Consider the following 20744-nt stretch of genomic DNA (forward strand, 5'->3'; position numbering starts at 1 on the left):
CTACCTTGAATGTGTATGATTTTGTTTGTTTGTTTGTTTTGTTTTGTTGGTGGCTCAAACTCAAGGTCTCACACTTGCTGGGCAAGCACTCAACCATTTGAATTATGCCTCCAGGCCTTTGTGCTTTAGGTTATTGTTTTAGATAGGATCTTGTGTGTTTGCCCAAACTGCCATCAAACTTGAGTCCTCTTACCTATGCCTCTCACCTAGCTAGGAATACAGATGTGCACCACCACACACAGCTATTTGTTGAAGTGGGGTCTCACTAACTTTTTACCAGGCTGGTCTCAAATGGCAATCCTCCCAATCTCCATCTCCTAAGTAGCTAAGGTTACAGGCATGAGCCACCACACTTGACTTGAATGTGTAATTTTTAAAAGCAGAACTACTACATATAATGAGATAGACTTGAATTCTGTTCAACAGATATTTACCAGTAATGTATTACGCAATTAAGTTTATTGAACATTCCTGTAGTCAACTATGTACATAACTGTAGATGCAATGAAGATTATAATATGGTCACTACTCTTGATTAGCTCACAGTTTAGCAAGAGGAACAAATAACTATTCAAGGCTACATATTACAGCAGTTGCTAAAAGAGAGCATAAGGGTACAGTGGCAATACAAAGAGGGCGTGGTCATCTCAAATTAGGCAAATCATAGGTAAATAAAAATAAGAGAGGGCATTCCAGATAGAATAAATAACATCTACATATGCTAGGCTGATTTACTACAATGAAAAGTCAAAGAAGGTAAATGGAAACATGAAGACAGAAAGAAGGTAAGCACCAGGTCATGATGGACTCTTGAGTGCTAGGTCACTATGCCCTCTAGCATTGAGGCATAGAATCTAGAGCTACACTTTCTAATATGGTAGCCACTAGCCACATACAGCTACTCCATGTTTAAACATACTGTAAATATAAAATATGACATCAAATTGTAAGATAGTATTAAAATGTAAGGCATTTCAATAATTTTAATATCGATTATGTGCTGAAATGGTATTATATTTTACATATTGTATTAAATTAAATATAGAATTAAAACTACTATTACTTTTTTATTTTTATAATGTGGCTTTTAGACATTCTAAACTACCTATGGGACTTTTATATCATGTGATCAGCCCTGTTTTAGAAAATCTGTTCTAAAAAACAGATTACAAGGCACAATCCTGGAAGGAAAAAGAGTAGTTAGAAGGTTTTTAAAGAATCCAGGGAAGAGGCAGTGAGGGACTAAATCATGTAAGTACAAGGGATAGAAAGCAGGAGATTAAGTTATAAGAATGAGACTATACTAACAAAACCACATCAGCTGTGTAAGAAACAAGGAGTTGGTAAAGTGTCTGGAATGCCTCAGTTTTTTGGTTTGATAACCTGACAAATAGTAGTAACCTTACACAAAATAAGGAACATCATATCTGAGTATGAAAGTTCATTTATTCAGATATTTATTTTCTCCATGCTAGTTATTATCTAGTTGGATAGGTGGTAGAGATCTACTAGTGATAAAACAAATGAGACACCTGCTTTTCTAGAGCCTACTTAACTCTATTGGGAATAAAAACTGAGCTCAACCTGGCTATGTTTAAAGTGAGATAACTCTGGAACATTCAGGTAGAAATGTCAATCAGACACTTAGGTGTTTATGTATAAAATTTAGTGGAAGGATACAGATAGCAGTAGCTTGAGCTTTATGAATCAATATGATAATTCCATCTAAAGACAGCATGTAAAGAACAAAACCCTTAGGAACACCAGCTATTTAAAAGTAACACAGATAAGGAGGGATCAGTAAAGGAGAAAGTTCAAAGAGAAGTAGCAGAAAACAGTTTCACAAAAGCTAAGAAAGGAGAAAGTTTTAACAGTGGGCAACAGTGTCAAAATGAGCAGTTTGGCTAATATAAAGACTATCAAGTATCCATGGGGTTATGTAGCTAAGAGGCTGTATTACTCACCTTTGAAAAGGCATTTTTAAGTGCAATGGTTGGGGTTCTGAATAGAGGTGAGGAATGCACTGCTCCTCTGAAGAACTTGCTTGTGAAGAATTGTGGCTGGAAAAGATATAAGCTCAAGAGGGAGCCTAAAATGAGATTCGAACATGTTTTCTGAAGTGTGAGGTCCTGAGTTCAAACCCCAGTACCACTTAAAAAAAAAAGTCAAACATGTTTTCTGGAATTACGGAATGACCATAGGAAGGAATGAAAACAGAGGAACAAGTGATGAATAAGATATCATGGGAATTTAAAGCAGATGGGATGAAAAGCACTGAGCAATAGGCTAGTCTTGAACACAAAATGGAACACCTCTGCCTGACACTGTAGGTGTCAGGAAAAAATTTAAAAGGCAAATGTAGAGCAGGCACTGCTGGCTCATGCCTGTAATCCTAACTACTCAGGAGGTAGAGATCAGGAGGATTGAGATTTGAGGACTGCCTAGGCAAACAGCAAGACCCTATCTCAAAAATACCCAACACAAAAAGGGCCTGGCAGAATGGCTGAAGTGGCAGAGCACCTGCCTAACAAGTGTGAGGCTCTAAGTTCAAGCCCCAGTATTGACAAAAATAAAAGGCAAATGTATAGGGAGTTGAGTAGGGACTTGAAAGAGTTCCTGCCTCATGAGATGTACTCCATTTACTTTTAGGATGATTAACTTGGGAGAGTAGAGGTTGAGTCAAAGACCACAAGATAGGAATGAAAGTTTGAAACCACTGTAAAAGGGTTCAACTGAAGAGTAAGGTAACAAAAATGAATAAAAAGAATATCCAGTAGTCCTGAGTGTTCAGATTGTGAACCATATGCTTACATGATATGAATAGCTCCCATTGTGTGTTTTCTCTGTAGCTGTGCCAAACAGTCAATATGTGGTAATGAAATAATTCAATGCAAAGGTTCATTCAAACTCTCAGATTTGCAGAGCGCTAAAAGCAGAAAAATGATTTAGGAATCTCAGGGTGAAAGTAGGAGAGAAGTTCAAATCATTGATTATAGAATAGTGCCTGATAAAGGAAGTGAAGATAGATGCAGAAAAATAAATGAGAGTCAAGAGATTGGAGGATAAGGATGATGAGCTGCTGGAAGGAAGCTATAAATAAAAAATGATGTTTCTACAAAATAGCAATAACTTGTCAGTAAAAATAATAGCTATTATCTATTAAGCAATTACTATGTAACAGACAGTGCTTTGATTTATAAATATAATTGTGATGACAACTCAATAAGGAAGGTATTGTTAGCTTCTGTTTTCTTTTAGATAAGAACATGAAAGTACTATAAGTTGAAATAACTTGCAAAGATCACAGAGCCAGTAGGTAGCAGGGGCCACTTTCTTATCTACTGGGCAGGACAAAGTCAAAGACATAAAGATATTGTTTATTTACAAAAGAACAAGATTACATAGAAAACAGAAGGAAGTGGGCAGGGAGAGTAGTAGGGTGAATGAGGTAAACTTAGAGGAGATAAGAATAAATACTTGAGGAGAACTACAATTTTAATGGTGGTATAGGTTTACCAGAATGAATAGCAATGAAAAAATAACTGACCCTAGATTTCCTACCTTTACAAATAAAATTATTGGTGCCAGGCTCATACTTGTATCATACACAGTTCAGACAATAAAGTTGAAAGGCCCCATGCCAGCCCCCGTGGAGTTTATACATACTAGAGACAAATTAAACAAGCATTTTTAAAAGCATAATATAACTCAGAATAAGAAAATGTCAGAAAGGTGAAACTAATATGTTCTAGTGTCCAAATTTTTTAAATAATGCATTTGCCAAGACATATATATATATATATATATATATATATATATATATATATATATATATATATTAAAAAAAGATGTGATGCTCTTGGAAACACAGGACTGAACTAAGTGTAGAAAGGTGAGGCAGTGTATTCTAGGGAGCAGAAACTGCATAAACAAAACCATGGAGGTATGCAGGCCCAGGAAACCTGGAGTACAGCCGATCACAGAAGGGTTACAGAAGATAAAACTGGAAAGGTAAACTGGGACCATATTGTAACTTAGGGGGACCCACTAATTTTATTTAATACAAAAGGTGAAGAAGCACTCTGAGAGGGCTTAAACCAAGAAATTATAGAATAAGAAATCTGGCCCAGTACATCATTAGAATTGCTTTTCTGCTCAGAATTTTTCATTTATTTCCCAAAAAAAGGGATGTGTTCATATGATTGGGTATAATCATGACAGTGATGAAACCCATATATTTTTCATTATGATAAAAATGAAACTTCCAGTTTGATCACTGCCTCATAAAAATAAACTGGTTTCCTTATTTTTCCCCCTAAAGAGCTCTGGTCTGGAGAAAAAAAAATAGGAGAAAAAGAACAGAAAGTAAATTGCATCATATTTGTCCTCTGCCATACAACATTTAAAATGCCATAAATTAAAGTAAAAATGAGCATGAAAGGCAGAAGTTATATACAGTAATAAATATCTGAGAACTACAAAGGAAATGGAGAAGAATTTTGCTTTAGGAAAAAAAAAACAAAGGATTAAAGAAAATTAGGAATCAATTGCACATATCTATTTGAACCAGTTTTTAAGCAGTATTTGTGCATCTTCACACATCTGTCAGTAGAGCAGAAGGCCTGGAAAGGGATGGACAAGGGCACACAACAAGGTACTCTTTGTGCAAGCACAACTGTAAGTCTAGGGCATCAAAATATATTTTTGAACTTTATAAGACATGGTTGTTTTTAAAATGTATTCAAAAGGACCATTACAGAGCAACCAATAATCTGAATCTTTTCTGTGAGAATAAACATATTCATTTCCACAAGAAATAAACATTTCTATGGGAAAACTGGGTATCTCAAATTGTGTTCTTATAAGAATACACCTGCATCAGGACTAGATCTCTAAAATGCAGGTGCCAGGGCCCCCTCCTAACAGAAAATCAGAGTCTCTGAATGTAAGGCCTAGTGACAGAACATTTAAAAATTTTGTATGCTTTGTATACATCTAAAGCTTTTGAATCTTTGGTCATCTGGACAGATACTGAAACAAAACTGAGAGAATGTAGGGGATTTTTTTTCTTCCTTTTGAATTTCGAATCTTTTCACAAACAAAAGTTAAAAGATTGGGCACCATATTAATATTTGCATCCCCAGAACCAGGCAGAAGCATCTAGAAAATAGCAGAATGATCAAATTTGTGGATTTGAACTGCGCAACATGGTCATGAACGGCATAATTTATAACCAATAACATACCTTCTCCTATATCCAGTTTCCTCTGCTCTCCCCTGATCTTCTCAAAAGGAACTGCAGTTCCTTTTGCACAGACTCATGTCCTCCTTATTCTTCTTGGAAGTAATTATACATCTCCCATACTAGGACCATGATAAAGTCATTGGGGTTTATCTTGAAGATTTTGCAAATAGTATCTTTTTCTTTTTTCATAAATACAAGTGTACATGGCATTTGCCTTTTGTCTTCTACAGAAAAAAAATCACAGATAAGTATCTTGTTATGCAAGATCTTTTTTCAACTATTAATCAAATAAACTTTATACCTCTAGCACAGTTTGCAGTGACTTGAATTTGAAGCAGCTAATATTTTTAGTAACAACTAATTAATAATAGTGTGCTCATAGCAAAAATTATTGTAGAAATGCACTTGTAACTTCTTTTGGCATTTTCCTTCTCATTGGAATCTCCAAGAATAATAAAAATAATTTTTGACCTATTGTCATAAAAAAATAATGTCTGGGACAGGGATGTAGCTCCATAGTAGAATGCTTGGCTAGCATCCACAAGGCCCTGGGTTTGGTTGGCAACACTAGAAAAAAATAAATAAATAAAAATAAAACCTCAGTTCTGAAGCACTCAAGATTATTAAGGACATCTTTTTTAGTAAAATACTAGTATCTCCTTTCCTTAAATTGGTAACCTTTTCAAGCTTTTCTTTGTTTCTTTCTGTGCCATGCAGAAATTGTTGTCAGGTGAGGAATTACCAAGAAATGAACTTTGTAAATGTCACAGGTCAGAATGGGTAAGGAAGATATGCTGCCTGGAAAGCAAGCTGACCTAGTGACCAAACATTCATATCTGTTCTCACCATCCAGTGGCTTGTTGTATATACCCTGATAACTAAAAAGTAATACAAAAAAAAACTTGGAAAAGTTACATGTTCAGCTAAAGATATGCAATAGTCTATGTCAGAGTGAATAGTGATTCATTAAAAAATACTTTAAAAAGAAATTGAAATGTTTTATATCCTGAAGAACCATACTCCCTTATTACCTTCTATTTCTTTAGGAATGCAAAAACAAATCCCAGGCTGGAGTCCAAAGTCTAAAAGGGTCAAGAGATGGCACACATTATAAAAAATCTCACTTCAAAACAGTCCTTTTGTTTATGGTACAATTTGCATTACGTTAAAGTTGCTATATAAAGATAGGAATGTAGCTTTTCTTTTACAGGACTAAGTTCAATACCTTTTAAGTACTGCTTTAATTCTTGCAAATCAGGTTCAATTTCATTAAAATCAACATAACTAACTAGCTCATAACTCATTTGGGGTAGCCTGTCCATCAGAGAGACTACTGTTTTTTACTTTCCATAGTCATGGACAAAGAAAAGTGATAATCTGCTTTTCTTATCACAGCACAAAATGTTTTGTGTGGTTGAATACTGAATTCAACAGGAGCTCAAATACATTAGAGTCATGAAGTCATATAGTAACTCTAAGTTTCTCATTTTCTGTCCAATGAACATATTGTTCAAGTGAAATGTGACACATATAGATTTACTGCTAGATCTTTAATAAAAATAAAGAAGTTTTTAAAAGTAGCTAACTGGGTTAATATGTATTTTAAACGTATTCAAAATTTCCTCTTAAGAGAAATGTAATTTGAAGTAACATTTTACTAGTGTTACTAAGCTGCATTCAAAAATGTGCTATGTAAAACAAAGACTGCCTCTTACAGGCATTAGAAAAGAACTTCCAAATTTGAGAACAATTTTCATAAGTTTCTACTGTTTTGATAAACTTTTGAAATTAAAAAGAGAGAATAATAAAAGTTATAACATCCAGATGTGGTCGTCCACACCTACAATCCTAGCACGTGGGGGGATTGAAGCAAAAAGATTATGAGTTCAAAGCCAGCCTAGGTTACACAAGAAAACCTTGTCTCTCTCTCTCTCTCTCTCTCTCTCTCTCTCTCTCTCTCTCTCTCTCTCTCTCACACACACACACACACACACACACACACACACACACACACACAAGTCAGAATGGCAGGTGCTGTAAAAACTAACTAGAAGAATAAATTTAAAGGTCTCATTTTTCACAAAGATCCAAAATGATAAAAAAAAATCTACCTTATCAATTCCATGACTGCATCAGTACACTGATAGCTATTGAAAATTATCCTTCAAGTAAAATTTTTGTTTGTGAAAGTTCTGAGATTTAATATATGCTTTGGCAGAATGAATAGAAATACAATTAATTTTTTTTCTTTTTTTCTTTTTTTTTTTGGTGCTGGGGTTTAACTCAGGGCTTTGCACTTGCTAGGCAGGCACTATACAACTTGAACCACTCCACCAGTCTTTTTTTATGTTGGGTATTTTCAAGATAGGGTCTCATGGCTTTGAACTGCTATTCTCCAGATCTCTGCTTCCTGAGTGGATAGGATTACAGGCATGAGCCACGACTAAATGTTCTTGATCACAATTGACTTCAACAGGAAAAGTTTATAGAATTTGTTCCATAGAATATAGGATATTACTAGTTTCTATTATTTAGAGTTGTAACTAATTACTTTTTCTGTACATTATCTTTCAAATCTTAATATTATCTTTCTCTGATCTCTCTTTATCTCAATGAATTTTCTTTCAACATCTTAATGAATGACCTGTTATATTCATTATTATGATGAGTATAATAGCCATTACTACTATTCATTCAAATGACTTCAGATATTTTAGGAGAATACTATTATCATTTATAGCAGCATAATGTCACAGTGGTTTGCTTTGCTATTGAAAAATCTCGTACAGAAAAATTCTTTCCATTTGTCAACAACTAATCAACAAAAATTATTTGCATTCACTTAAGGCAGTGACTTTTAAAATGCCCATTCTACATTCTAGGCCAATTGAATCAAATCCTACAGAATTCAAATTTATTTTATTATGAAATTTCCCCATATTTTCAATGCATGGCTCCAATCTCGGTCAGATGCTTACATAGCAAGAGTTGATTTTACATAACAAGAGTTGATTTTTTTAGCATTGAAAACTTTTCTTAAAGGAGATATTTTATATTGCGAATAATAATAAACCCAATGACTAGGAAATAGGGTTTGAAAATATTACTGATAGAAAATAACACTCAGGCATCATGTGTTTAGCTCCTAAGAAATGCAGAGGGCATTAACTTAATGCTAATAGTAACTATTCATTTATACCTCTTAACTGGAAATAATACAGTATAAACCAAATTAAATAGATTAAGATTATAAAATCCCAACCTAATGCAATCCTGGTGCTCCAAATGACTCAGAGTTCACACATCCTGAGGCATTATGTGTCAATGTCTAGGACTTTATTCAATATTAGTTTTATTGCACCAGTATGGGTAGATAGCAGCTATTAGATTTTGAACTTATTTTGTGTTATTAAATGTTAAAATTTCAGAAAAAAATGCTCATCAATGTTTGCTAATAACACATCCCATGTTATGCATTAATGTTAAGATATCTCCAAAGTCCTTATATAGACTAGTTGAGAAACAATCTAGCTGGGTGGGGTGGCTTATATCTGTAATCCTAGCTACTTGAGAGGCAGAGATCAGGAGGATCACAATTTGAGGACAGTCCAGGTATAAAGTTTACAAGACCTCATCTCAACCAATAAATACTGGGCTTGGTGTGTGCCTGTCATCCCAGCTAAGGCAGGAAAGGTAAGTAGGAGGATCGTGGTCCAGGCCTGCGAAGCATAAAGTGAGAATCTATCTCAGAACAACCCAAGCAAAAAGGGCTGGTGGTATGGCCGAAGAGGTAGAGCACCCACCCAGCAAGTACAAGACCCTAAATTCAAACCCCAGTACTAGAGGAGAGGAATATACGTATGTATATAGAATATGTGTAATATGTATATATACGTATATGTATATAGAATATATGTAATATATATAATTGTTATGATTGTTATGATTATACTGCCCTCTAGTGTCAACTGGTGTTTACACAGACGTTCATTTGCCTTTTTCAGATCAGTATTTTCATGACCCATTTGTCCAACTATGGAAACGACCGGCTGGGATTATATACATTTGTTAATCTGGCTAACTTCGTGCAGACTTGGACCAACCTGCGTCTTCAAACTCTGCCTTCAGTGCAGCTGGCTCACAAGTATTTTGAGCTCTTCCCTGATCAGAAAGACCCTCTCTGGCAGGTAAAATTGATTCAATAAATAATATGAGAAATATCTTGTAGTTCTGTGAGATAATCCAGGTATGAAGAGTGAAACCATCTGAAAGCAGCTGCATATTTGGGAAATGTTAAGTATATTCAAGAAACTACTTTTTCCTGAACTGTAGTCTCATTGATACACATTAGAAATTACGGAATTTTCAGTGATGTATTCTGTTGGTGGGAATACTCTTCAATCAAGAGTAAGAGATCAATTTTCAGACTGCAATTGGTTAAAAGAGTTCATGATACTCAGGTTGCATGTTAGGCAGGAGCCAAGTGATCAGCCCTGAACACATTCCCCTTTCCCTAATGACTGAACCACATGGGAAGGTCTCTGAGAGGGCTGCTTTCGGTATTATGTTTCAGTTGTTATAACAAGCATCTTTTCATCTTAACCACTACAAATCACCAAATGCTAGCCACTGAAAAGACATGCATTTTCCTGCTCATTTAAAACCTTCTTATTAAACTGAAATAGTTATTATTTCAGATGACAAGTTTAAAACAAAATTTTTTCTAAAACAGCAGTCAAAAGAGTACCCTCACTTTAGTCTTAATTAAAAATAGAGAGATGTATTTAACTTCACATATCTTCAGTACTAATTGGATAGAAATAAGAAGTGACCCTGTTTGCTCATTCTTGAAAGAGTATTAAATTACTATAATTCTTCACCTTTTCTAGATAAGTATAGTTTGTAGTTAAAATGAAGGATGTTCTAGATACATCTTGCACAGTGAGTGTTGGTTTTAAGTATTATAGACCAAAAGCAGAATCCCTAAAATAGTAATTCACCTTCATTTCACTCTTTTGTCAAAACTAAGTACTCTTTAGCATCATAGTCTGTAAAGTTACATTTTTAGATATGCATTTACCAACCTTTGAAGGCAGCTGAAAGGAATGGGTATCTCTTTAAATAGTATAATTATGGCTAGATCCATATCCTTCAGAAGCATAGCAGGAAAACTCAAAGTTACTTAGAATGAAAGTCTGACACCTTATATTTTAGTTATTTGTTGAATATTAAAAGTGGATCTTCTTTTAGGATAACGAGCTGCTCAGAAAGCTCATTATCTTTTTTTTAAATCAAAAAATTAAAATATAAAACTTCCAGTAACAGAAAAACATTAAACTGGCAGTGCTATGAGTCTGCTTACCCAAAGTGGAAATATCTCCCCTTTCTCACATCCTCACTCTCAACCTCAGGACAGAAAAGAATTATTCTAAAGCCTCCATGATACCACATCAATATTTTCAATTTTTAAAAAGGAGCCTCCTTGTTTGTCCCACTGTTTCCTGGAATATCTTATAAGGATAAAAATTGGAAATGCTGATGTGATTGGACTTTGGTCACATGATAAGGTGAGAGCACACACGGGAGGTATGGGGATAGGTAAGAAACCCAAAAAACATGATAGTATTTGATGTCCTCACTGCATAGGAACTAATGCAGAAACTTTAAAGTGACAGAGGTCAATAGGAAAAGGGGATCAGGAACTAGAGAAAAGATTAGTTCGAGAAGAATCAACTTAGAATGTAACACATTTATACATGGAAGCAATGCTAGGAATCTCCCTGTGTAGCTCTCCTTATCTCAGCTAGCAAAAATGCTTTGTCTTTATTATTGTTTACACTCTCTCTTCAACAAAATTAGAGATAAGAGCAGAACAGATTCTGCCTGAAAGCAAAGGGAGGGGGGAGGGCGAAGGGGCAGAGAGGGGAAAAGGAGGGGGCAGGGGGATAGCAGGGAGAAATGGCCCAAACAATATATGCACATATGAATAAATGAGAAAAAAATTGGAAATGCTGGCATTCAATGGACACACACAAAAAAATGCATCTCTATATTCTTCTCCAACTTAGAATCCTTGTGATGACAAACGTCACAGAGACACCTGGTCTAAAGAAAAAACCTGTGATTGCTTACCAAAATTCTTGGTGATAGGACCCCAGAAAACTGGTGAGAACTTTTAATGTTGTGATTAATCAAATGATCAATAAAAATACAAAAGATTAGACAATGATTTCTTGTCATAATGAGATCTTAAACTTCCTATAAAACTGATAAATGAACAACATATTATTCTCGGACATAATTGTTGTTTAGCTCAATGATGTACTTAAATGCTTTGTCAATGTGTTTTTTAAAGTGAAAAGGACAAAATAGATGTCACACAGTTTGAATATACAGCAGTCAATTTGGTGACACATCTTTTTTGTTTCCCAAAGATCTTCAATGAGAAGTGTTGCTAACCATATCTGAAATTACAACTAATCACATGTTTGAAAGTGACTGGCAGGATTTGGTCAAAAGTCATGAGAGACACACATAAGCACCTAGAACTCTTTATAATAAATTCCTTCCAGAAAAAGAATTTGCCATCTTCCCAATATGATCTATTTGTAAACTGTTTCTTGCAGAGATGACAACTTTTTAAATGTCTAAAAGATGTTTGAAAAGCAAAATTCCTAGACATAAACAAAATTTTGTGCTAGGAAAGGTATTTATTCATACCCAGGAGAAATTTTTTGCACCTTGTCTTAAATTGGTGTGCAAATTTTTTCTCATAAATTCCTTGTTTCTTTGAGAATCAAGATTAAAGTGAATCCCAGTGGAAGTGTTAAAATGCCAGATATTCAAGCTGTATCCGGGGTGATAAATTATTTGGGGTCCTTGGATTCTGGCTTCACAGAAAACAGACATTTCAACTGCATTTCTTGCTAGGGAGAATACATTCCCTCTTCTTGTCTCTCAGGAAATAACTGAGAGTTCTAAGCAAGGTACACAGAGAGCTTAGCCTATTCATTTTTTTCTTAGCTCCATTGCAAATAACATTCTGAAAAAAAAAAAAACAGGTATGGCAGACACATTTCTTGTCCTTATTTACTTAATTTGTCCTTACCTATCTAAAATCAAAAGGCAACTAGAAGAACATTGAAACTAAGTCTCTTCAGTGAACTCCCCCGTCATCACATAACCTTGTCATTACTGATCACATCTCTCCAAAGCTTGACACACCAAGTTTGTTTCCAAATCCCGTGAGGGATGTACTTTGCCTCATGCTATGTTGGAAACACAGACATTTTAACATTGTCCTTAGATGGCAGAATTATTAGTTGTCATCCTCAACCCACTTGGGTTTCCAAGTGTTATGTTACTATTTGGATATGACATTTGCCTTTGGAATAAAAAAATTTACAGAAAATGATGGTTTTATGTAGAAATTTTATTTTTCCCAGTTTTATTGACATCCATTAAATTCACTCATTTTAAATGTACAATTAGGTAATTTTGAAAATTGTATGCTTTGTAACCACCACCAAATACAGAACACCTCTATCAAAAAAGTTTCTCTAGGTCCCTTTGCAGTCAGTTCCCCCAAACCCTCCTCATACCAGCCACAAGCAACTACTTTTTTCCTTTTCTAGAATTTCATGTAGATAGAAGCACATACTTTTGTGTTTAACTTCTTTCATTTGGCCTGATACTTTTGACATTCATTCATTTTGTATCTATCAATAGTTTATGAAATTAATTTTTCAATTAGTCAAAATTATCTTCTCATATCAGCTCCATGAGAATTAAATAGCCTTACTTCTGACTTTAGTTTTGTCAAAAGTATCCTTCTGGACAATTCTGCATAGGTTTCTAGTTATCTGGATATTCAAATATTTTTCAGTTTTGAAAATGACAAAGAATATATAAACTAAAGCTTTCAGATAGTTATTTAATTATGTGTCTCTGTAAAGATGTGGTTGGCTTACCGCAGACAAAATATATATACAGGACAGTTTATTCAGACCAAAGAATATGTCTAGGCAAGACAGAATTCAGAAACCACAATCTTATTTTTTGACCACTGACAAATAATATTATGCCTTTTATTGACTATATAAAATAATTAGATTATATACATTTTTTTCTGTTTCTCTAGTGCTGGTCATGAAAGGTTATTAAAAGCAAACAACATGATATAATACAATTCTTAAAAATAAAATTCAAAAAAGAATGTTTTCTGAAATATTTCAGAATGTTTGTATTCTGAAAAAATTTAGAAAAGAACTACTTTTTCCACATTATTATAATCATACTCTTCACAGAGATTAATCCTTTCCAGTTTTTAAAAAGACCTTATTTTTTCTGAATTGTGTCTCAATTATGTAACTGAGATATAAACATACTTAATATATTTATAATTCTAAATTATATCTCAATAAAGTTTTTTAAAAACATGTTGCAGATATTCAGATATGGTACTACTTGTGTAGCAGTTCCACACAGATTATCTCCAGGGCCCTTATAAAACTCTGATAGCTAAGCATTTCCTTCCCCAATACACAGATGAGAAAAGTAAGACAGAGAAGTTAAATAATTTTTGTTCAAGTTCACACACCTGGTAAGTACTGGAAATAAAACTCTTAACCCTAGGATTTACCTGACTCCAAATTGAGAACATGTTCTTTCTACTTTACTGTTGTGAATTTGAAGTAATACAAGATCTTTTCCCAATAAATTTTATATGTTGATGCACATTTCTTCTAATTCTTTGATTTTTTTAAAAGATGGTCACCAGGCCAGCAGCATTAGTTAGCATCACCAGAGAACTTGTTAGAAGTGTGAATTCTTTGGCCACTCTATAGACCTGCTCAGTCAGAAACTCTGGGACAGGACCTAGTTATGTGTGTTTTAACAAACTGTCCAGGTGACTCTGATGCATGCTGAAGTTTGAGGATCACAGTTTTAAGTACAGCTTGTGAAGACTATTTTTACTTATAGATTCCTGTGTTTCATTCCCTATAATTATCTATGATTATAGATAAATGCTTATTGTTGGCTCAGATGTAATCTACAAACACTATCTCTTTTAATTCATTTTTTAGACAGTATCATTATTGACAGAAAGTCATTTTAACAAAGTTTCTATTGTAGAGATGTGGTAGAGTTAAGTATAATAGTAAAGAAGGTTTAGCAGAATGATAAGAATATTCAAAATTCTTTGCAAATGGCAACATAACATTACTAAGCAAAATTAGAATGATAATTTCTCCAAGTGAGAAAAATACTACAAGGTCCCGTCTGATTGTTATTGCTATCTATTAACTTGAAATACAATTACAGAGCCTGTTCCATCGCAGTGTATATATTGTAAATCACATCAGAGAAGTAGAAATTATAGGATATATTTCTCTCATGACTACTGAATATACAGATCAGAAATATTTTGAAATTATGATTTTATAAACACAGTCACAGTTGCAAATGTGGGGCTAAATCTTTGACAACTGATCCCAAACTGCCTTTCTTTCTTCTGTAGTAGTCTGACAAAGCTGTACACTTTATCTCCTAATTTGGGCTAATAAAACATTAATTTTACTTCTTATCATATTGCTCACTTTAAAAGAACTCACATCCTTGTTCCACAATAGTCACAAATCTACATGGGCACCTGTGATATGCCACTCTCTTTCTAATAAATGCTAATATTATGTTATGCCACTAAAAAAAGATGCTAATTTTCTTCATAGAAAATTAAACAATTTTTCACACTACTTTTTTTTCAAATTTGTGAAAACTTGTTAAGTTATTAAATTCTGTCTTGGGCTTAGCTTTCATAGTCTTCAGAAAGAACTTTATAGAACACAAATCTCAATTTTGATAGTAATATGTTAACTAATGGTATGTTTTAGTTATATAATGCTTTATTAATATCAAAATATCTTCAGGTACATTATGTCATTTCATCATCAGAGAAAAAATGTATGAAATAAATAAGGCAGGTGATTATCCATTAAAAAAAAACCTGAAACAAAGAAAAGCTAAAAGCCAAAGTCATATCAGATTGGTGACTGAGCTAGGATCAATAGCTAGTTCTCTCAATCCCTGCAACAGGCCCTGTCTCACACCCCTCCATCTCCATTTTTTAGAACCTACTTCTTTTTAAACTCTGTGTGATCAGTTTAAGTCTGCAGTATATGTAAAGAATCTGCTTAGATCATTATACTATTTACATTATTAATGACTTTGAAATGTTAATACTAGGAAACCGTCTATTTCATTAATTTCTAAACCTCTGTTGTCTTTTCAGGTACCACTGCTTTGTATTTGTTCCTGGTTATGCATCCTTCCATCCTTAGTAACTCCCCCAGCCCAAAAACCTTTGAGGAGGTACAGTTCTTTAATAGAAATAACTACCACAGGGGGATTGATTGGTAAGATGGGTTATTAATATAAATCTAAAAGTATATATACTGTGCACAGTATAAACTTAGTGTTGATATTTAGAAACATATAAGTTTTTAACCCCAAAAAAGTTTACCCTCCATGCCTTGGAAATTCATTGAAATAACATAAAGGAACATGAAAATTTTTCATAGCAAACCCTTCTCAGTTAATGAAAGGACTTGTTGCCTCAAGAGGCCTGCATGTAATTTCAATTGGCATTAATTATTTTTTATGGTAATTACAGATGTGAAGTCTCAAATAGCATAATACCCAAGAACTTCATTGTTCCCTGGTTATAAGAAACCTTTCAGATCTTTTCCTTGTACACGCTTCATTAGGTGATACTATGGTCCACTTGTATAATTTTCTATTGTATAAAAGGCAAAAAAATGTAAATAAAAATCTATAGATATAGATATAGATATATTTCATAAGTAATGATAATACATAAAATTTCATTTTCACCTTTGAATTAAAATTAGAAATAAATTAAGCATCTGAAGAAAATAATATAAAAAGTAAAAACATAGATATAGACAAATCACTGTAATGTAGTAGAAGTGGATAACACAAGGAAACATGTTAACCATAAACTATATCTTCAGGTCTTTCTATTAAGTTTGAATGCTGGACAAAGAGTGGTAGAAAAAAGCAGAATTTTAATAACTCCATAGAATAAATATAGCATTTTGCATTTGCATAATGAGCCATGTACATTAACCTTGTCAAATTGCATGCTCTCAGTTAAAAGTATCAATAACTTCAGTAGTTGGCTTGTGGGTAGTCTGAATGGAAAGATAAATAAGTGGATTGAGCACAGTTTGAAGACCTACTAGGGTTTACATGTGTTTTAATTGTTATATAGTTCACTGCCAAGTCTTCCAAACAGTGGTTGATACTAATGTGGTGTCAAATAACAGCAGGGAGAATCAAGAATCCTTCAGTTACTTCAGCTTCCACTTGACCACTGATTCAGATTAATATACATGCATTTATAGGTAATAGAATAAAATGTTGATGTCATGACTAAAAGGAATGATTAAAGACTTCTTTGGGGAGGAGGGGAAGAGGCAAGTACAATACTTAGAGTCCCTGGAACGTAAGAATAACTGTGGGAAGAGTCCATTTTTTTGTTGTTGTCATAAATTGTAACAAACAAAGCCTTTTGTGATCATAAGCCAATAATTGCATAGGCACTATAATCAAAACAAAAAGTCCCTTTAGCAACTTACAAGGAGATGGCATAAATAAGTAGGAAGCTAAAGTGCAATGAAAGATTTTAAATATAACTGGACAAAGTTACCCAAATACAAACACTTTTGATTGACAAATTACACATTTATAAAAGGCAATTAATGCAAATAACAAATAATGGTAACTGCAAATGTCAACTTATAACAGTAATTACAGCTTTGCTCTCAACAACATCAAATGTATTCACAGTCAGACTGGCCTGGCCTCTCTCTGAAGCATGAACCCCTTTGCTGTCTTTTGGGGGTCATGATTCCACAAGGTTGAAGATTATGTCCCTCAGAGTTCCAGGGACATTTACAAAATTAACTTAGATACAGTTAGTTAATCTGAATGCAAGGATCTGCTTTTTTTCCTTTTTCTCTTTTTGAAGAACTGGATGAAACTGTGGCTACCTTAACTGACAGTCAGCCTAAGCATGGGCTGAGGGTACAAGCAAATTAGGCCAAATGAACATCAGAAAACTTCATCTTGACAAAATAGCCAATATTTGCAATCAGAGGGTCTCAAAAACAATGTTTGATTTATGCATGCATGTAGGTTTTATGCTTTGTGATTTGGTAATATTATTTTTAATTGCATGGGAATGTAGTGGAGGGTTAGAGTAATGTTTAGAAAGTCATAAAATCCGTTAGCATTTAGGACTTCTGCTATGCTTGCTAATTCTTTGGATACTTGAATACTTTTTTTCCAAAAGTGAGCTTATCTGGGGAACCTCCAGATCCCATCCTGGAAATATGAACCTGAATTCCTTTCATTTACTTGTTTAATAATCAAACATTTTTCAAGTATCTGTAAGTCCCAACCCCTACACTAGAAAAATGTGAACACATAGGCAACAAGAACTGGACCCTGCCTTCTCTATAAGCCCCTGAGCCCGGCAAAATCAACATGATATAGTTTCAACATACAGAACTACTTCAGGGGTCTTAAAAGCCTAAATTATTCCAGGTATAAAAGACTGCTGGGAAGACAAGATCATTTTTAGAAGCTAAAAGCTGTCTAACTTTCAGCACCTCCACCCTCTTTTTTTGTGATCTTTGGAGCCTCTCTCAGAACAAACATGCTTGAGATAAGCTTGGTGAATCAAATAGGATACCACTAGACACTCAAGACAGCCTTAGCATCCGTGGCACCAGAATGAGCTTCTAAACAAGAAGGACCCTGAAATGTGGCGCTCCCTGTAGATAGAATGTGCAACAGAAGAGATAGCAGATCAAACTCTTCCAAAATTTTTGTACATCTCTTTCTCTCTGAAAGGATGGCAGAATGACCTATCACCAGCAATGCCCTTCTCAGAAAACATGAAAGGATTTTGTTACTGCTCTGAGTCTCAAGACATCACCTTGTTGCAACAGTTTACACTTTGCAGTTCAGTGACACAGGAATCCTACCGGGAGTTTAATAATCTGAAATGGCAAGGTCTCACAGTTAGAGTCTGTGCAAGTAACACAAGATCTTTTGGTCCAAAGAAATAGCACACTATCAAAAGAAGTGATCATGTAAATGCATGATTCTTTTGTTCAGTAATTATTTAACTATCTTCTCTTGCTGCCCAAAGTTATGTTGGCTTATAAATTGAAGTGGATGGTGATGGCAAATGAGGCCATTTTTATAAAATTTTACAGTTCCTTTAAAAAAGCATTTTTCCTCTAAAAGGTATCACTCAGGGCTTCAGAAATAACATATTGTCATATGCCAATTTAGTTGTACTTGACAACTTTTACACAGGCAGAACATTAAACAGATCCTGAATTTCAGTGCTTGAGTCTACACTGTGTTTACACTGCTGGTGATTTGAATTACCACTACCCTTAAGGATACGAGACCCAGCCTTGGGAATTTTGACAAGAGTTTATATTTGGAAATACGTACATACTTTTAAAACTTTTCTTATAATTATTCTAATATATATTAGAATACGTAGAGAGATATAAATGGCTCTATATGAATAAAAGTTAAGCCAACAGACAATATTCACAACAGACACATTATATGTATTTTGACACTACATGACTAAGTACAACAGCACAACACACTAGTAGGAATGAAATTATTTTACTTTGAGAAAGTATTTTTACCTAAATCTTTTTTAAATGTCTTTGAACTAAACATATCTTCTTTTTTTTAAATCAGATTCTCTTTTTGAGTGCTTACACTATTGTCTGTAGGGTATTTCTACATTTAGATACATTTTATAGTTAATCTGGTTATTATTGCGGTTTGATCACTCCGTGTATACATTTTTGTTATTGCATAACTTTCTTCTGCTATTAAGCAAACAATAAAATGTATCTAGAAAAATTTTTCCAAAATGTTTTTGTTAGGGTTCTGGACATATTTCCCCTGCTAACTATGAAGGACAAATCCCTTAAAGAAAAAGGTTTTTATTTAGGAAACAAATGAATTTGTGGGACACCTCTAATGTCTTCAGTCACCAGGATATAAGTATAAACCAGAGTCTTATTTTGAGAAAAATATTCCTTTTCTAGGTATATGGATTTCTTCCCTGTTCCATCTAATGTCACCACTGACTTTCTGTTTGAGAAGAGTGCCAATTATTTCTACTCAGAGGAAGCTCCTAAAAGAGTTGCTTCCTTGGTCCCCAAAGCCAAGATCATCACCATTCTCATTGACCCATCAGACCGAGCATATTCCTGGTACCAGGTAAGGAAGACAGAATCCCACAGGGAGAAGGCTTGTACAAACCCATCATGGGTTTTAATAAAAGAGATCTTCTAGTTGTTTGACACCTACAACACACACATGTATATGTGCTTCCATACATCTGCATCTTACAAGCAAATGTTATAACAATTTTAAATGATTAGATTTCTCCAAGACATATGTTCTGAAGGGTTAGATAGCAAAAACTTCAAGTTTTACAGGTTATAAAGTCTGCCACTTACAGGTTACAAGTCTGCCATTGTATTTCAAAAGTAGCTGTGGATATGTAAATGCGTGAACATGGCTGTCTCAGTAAAACTTTACAAAACAAGCAAATGCCAGCTCCAAAAGAGCTGAAATAACCTCTTGTACTGAAGAAGCAATCTGTGGAAAAGCATAGACAAGGATTTGTCATCCCTGCTCTAAGCCTCTTTATGCTCATTATCATTGTTTCTGATGTTTGTTAGAACCTATCACTTTGAAATAATAATAGACTTTAGTAATATGTATATACAAATACACTTTTACTTTAGAAAATCATTAGAAATAATAGCAAGTAAAACAATCCTGTGCCAGTGATATTTTAAACACCAAAGGTTCAATAAGAAGTTGTAAAATTAAACTAAGGAACATAACAAAATTCAGCATCAGTGTCTTTAATCTGTAGGATCTTCAGTTTCCTTGTGCAGTTTTATGATTTAAAAAATGCTCTCCAAATATTCATGATGTCCATCTAGTCATCAAATAATTTTAGTGACTACCATTTGCAAAGTATTATTTTAAAAGTGATTTTAATTAATAAATGTGGACACTATACTTGACACTGTCTTTGGTCTAATAATTGGAGGTATACCATAAGTATAAATAATCATATAAATTAGACAGTAGTAAGGAATGGACTAAAAGAGTCATTTGAGGTAAAGCCCAGCTTACATACAAGTTATATTTACTAACTTGGCTGCAAGTTAGAAGCCTAACAGAAGAAACATGCACATTCCATAAAGAAGGGAAGGATCTGAAAGGGGAATGACTGAGGTAGAATTAAAATGAAGCATTTTGATTGGTACAAAGCAGAACAATGTGTAAAAGGGTTATCAGCAGATAAGGGCTAAAATGCAAACTAAGATCCGATTTCCTTGGAACTATGAGGTTT

The 20744-nt window shown here is 34.1% G+C and overlaps 1 long non-coding RNA gene and 1 pseudogene across 2 annotated transcripts in view; one reads left to right on the forward strand and one right to left on the reverse strand.

The window, feature by feature from the left end:
- Positions 1 to 20744, forward strand: part of LOC141410915 (bifunctional heparan sulfate N-deacetylase/N-sulfotransferase 3-like) — a 118586-nt pseudogene that overhangs the window by 79263 nt on the left and 18579 nt on the right.
- LOC141410916 (uncharacterized) overlaps positions 1 to 20744 on the reverse strand; it is a 92644-nt gene that overhangs the window by 47436 nt on the left and 24464 nt on the right. The window lies entirely within an intron of this gene.

The sequence above is a fragment of the Castor canadensis genome, chromosome 9 (genome assembly GCF_047511655.1).
Source record: "Castor canadensis chromosome 9, mCasCan1.hap1v2, whole genome shotgun sequence".
NCBI classification, from domain to species: Eukaryota; Metazoa; Chordata; class Mammalia; order Rodentia; family Castoridae; genus Castor; species Castor canadensis.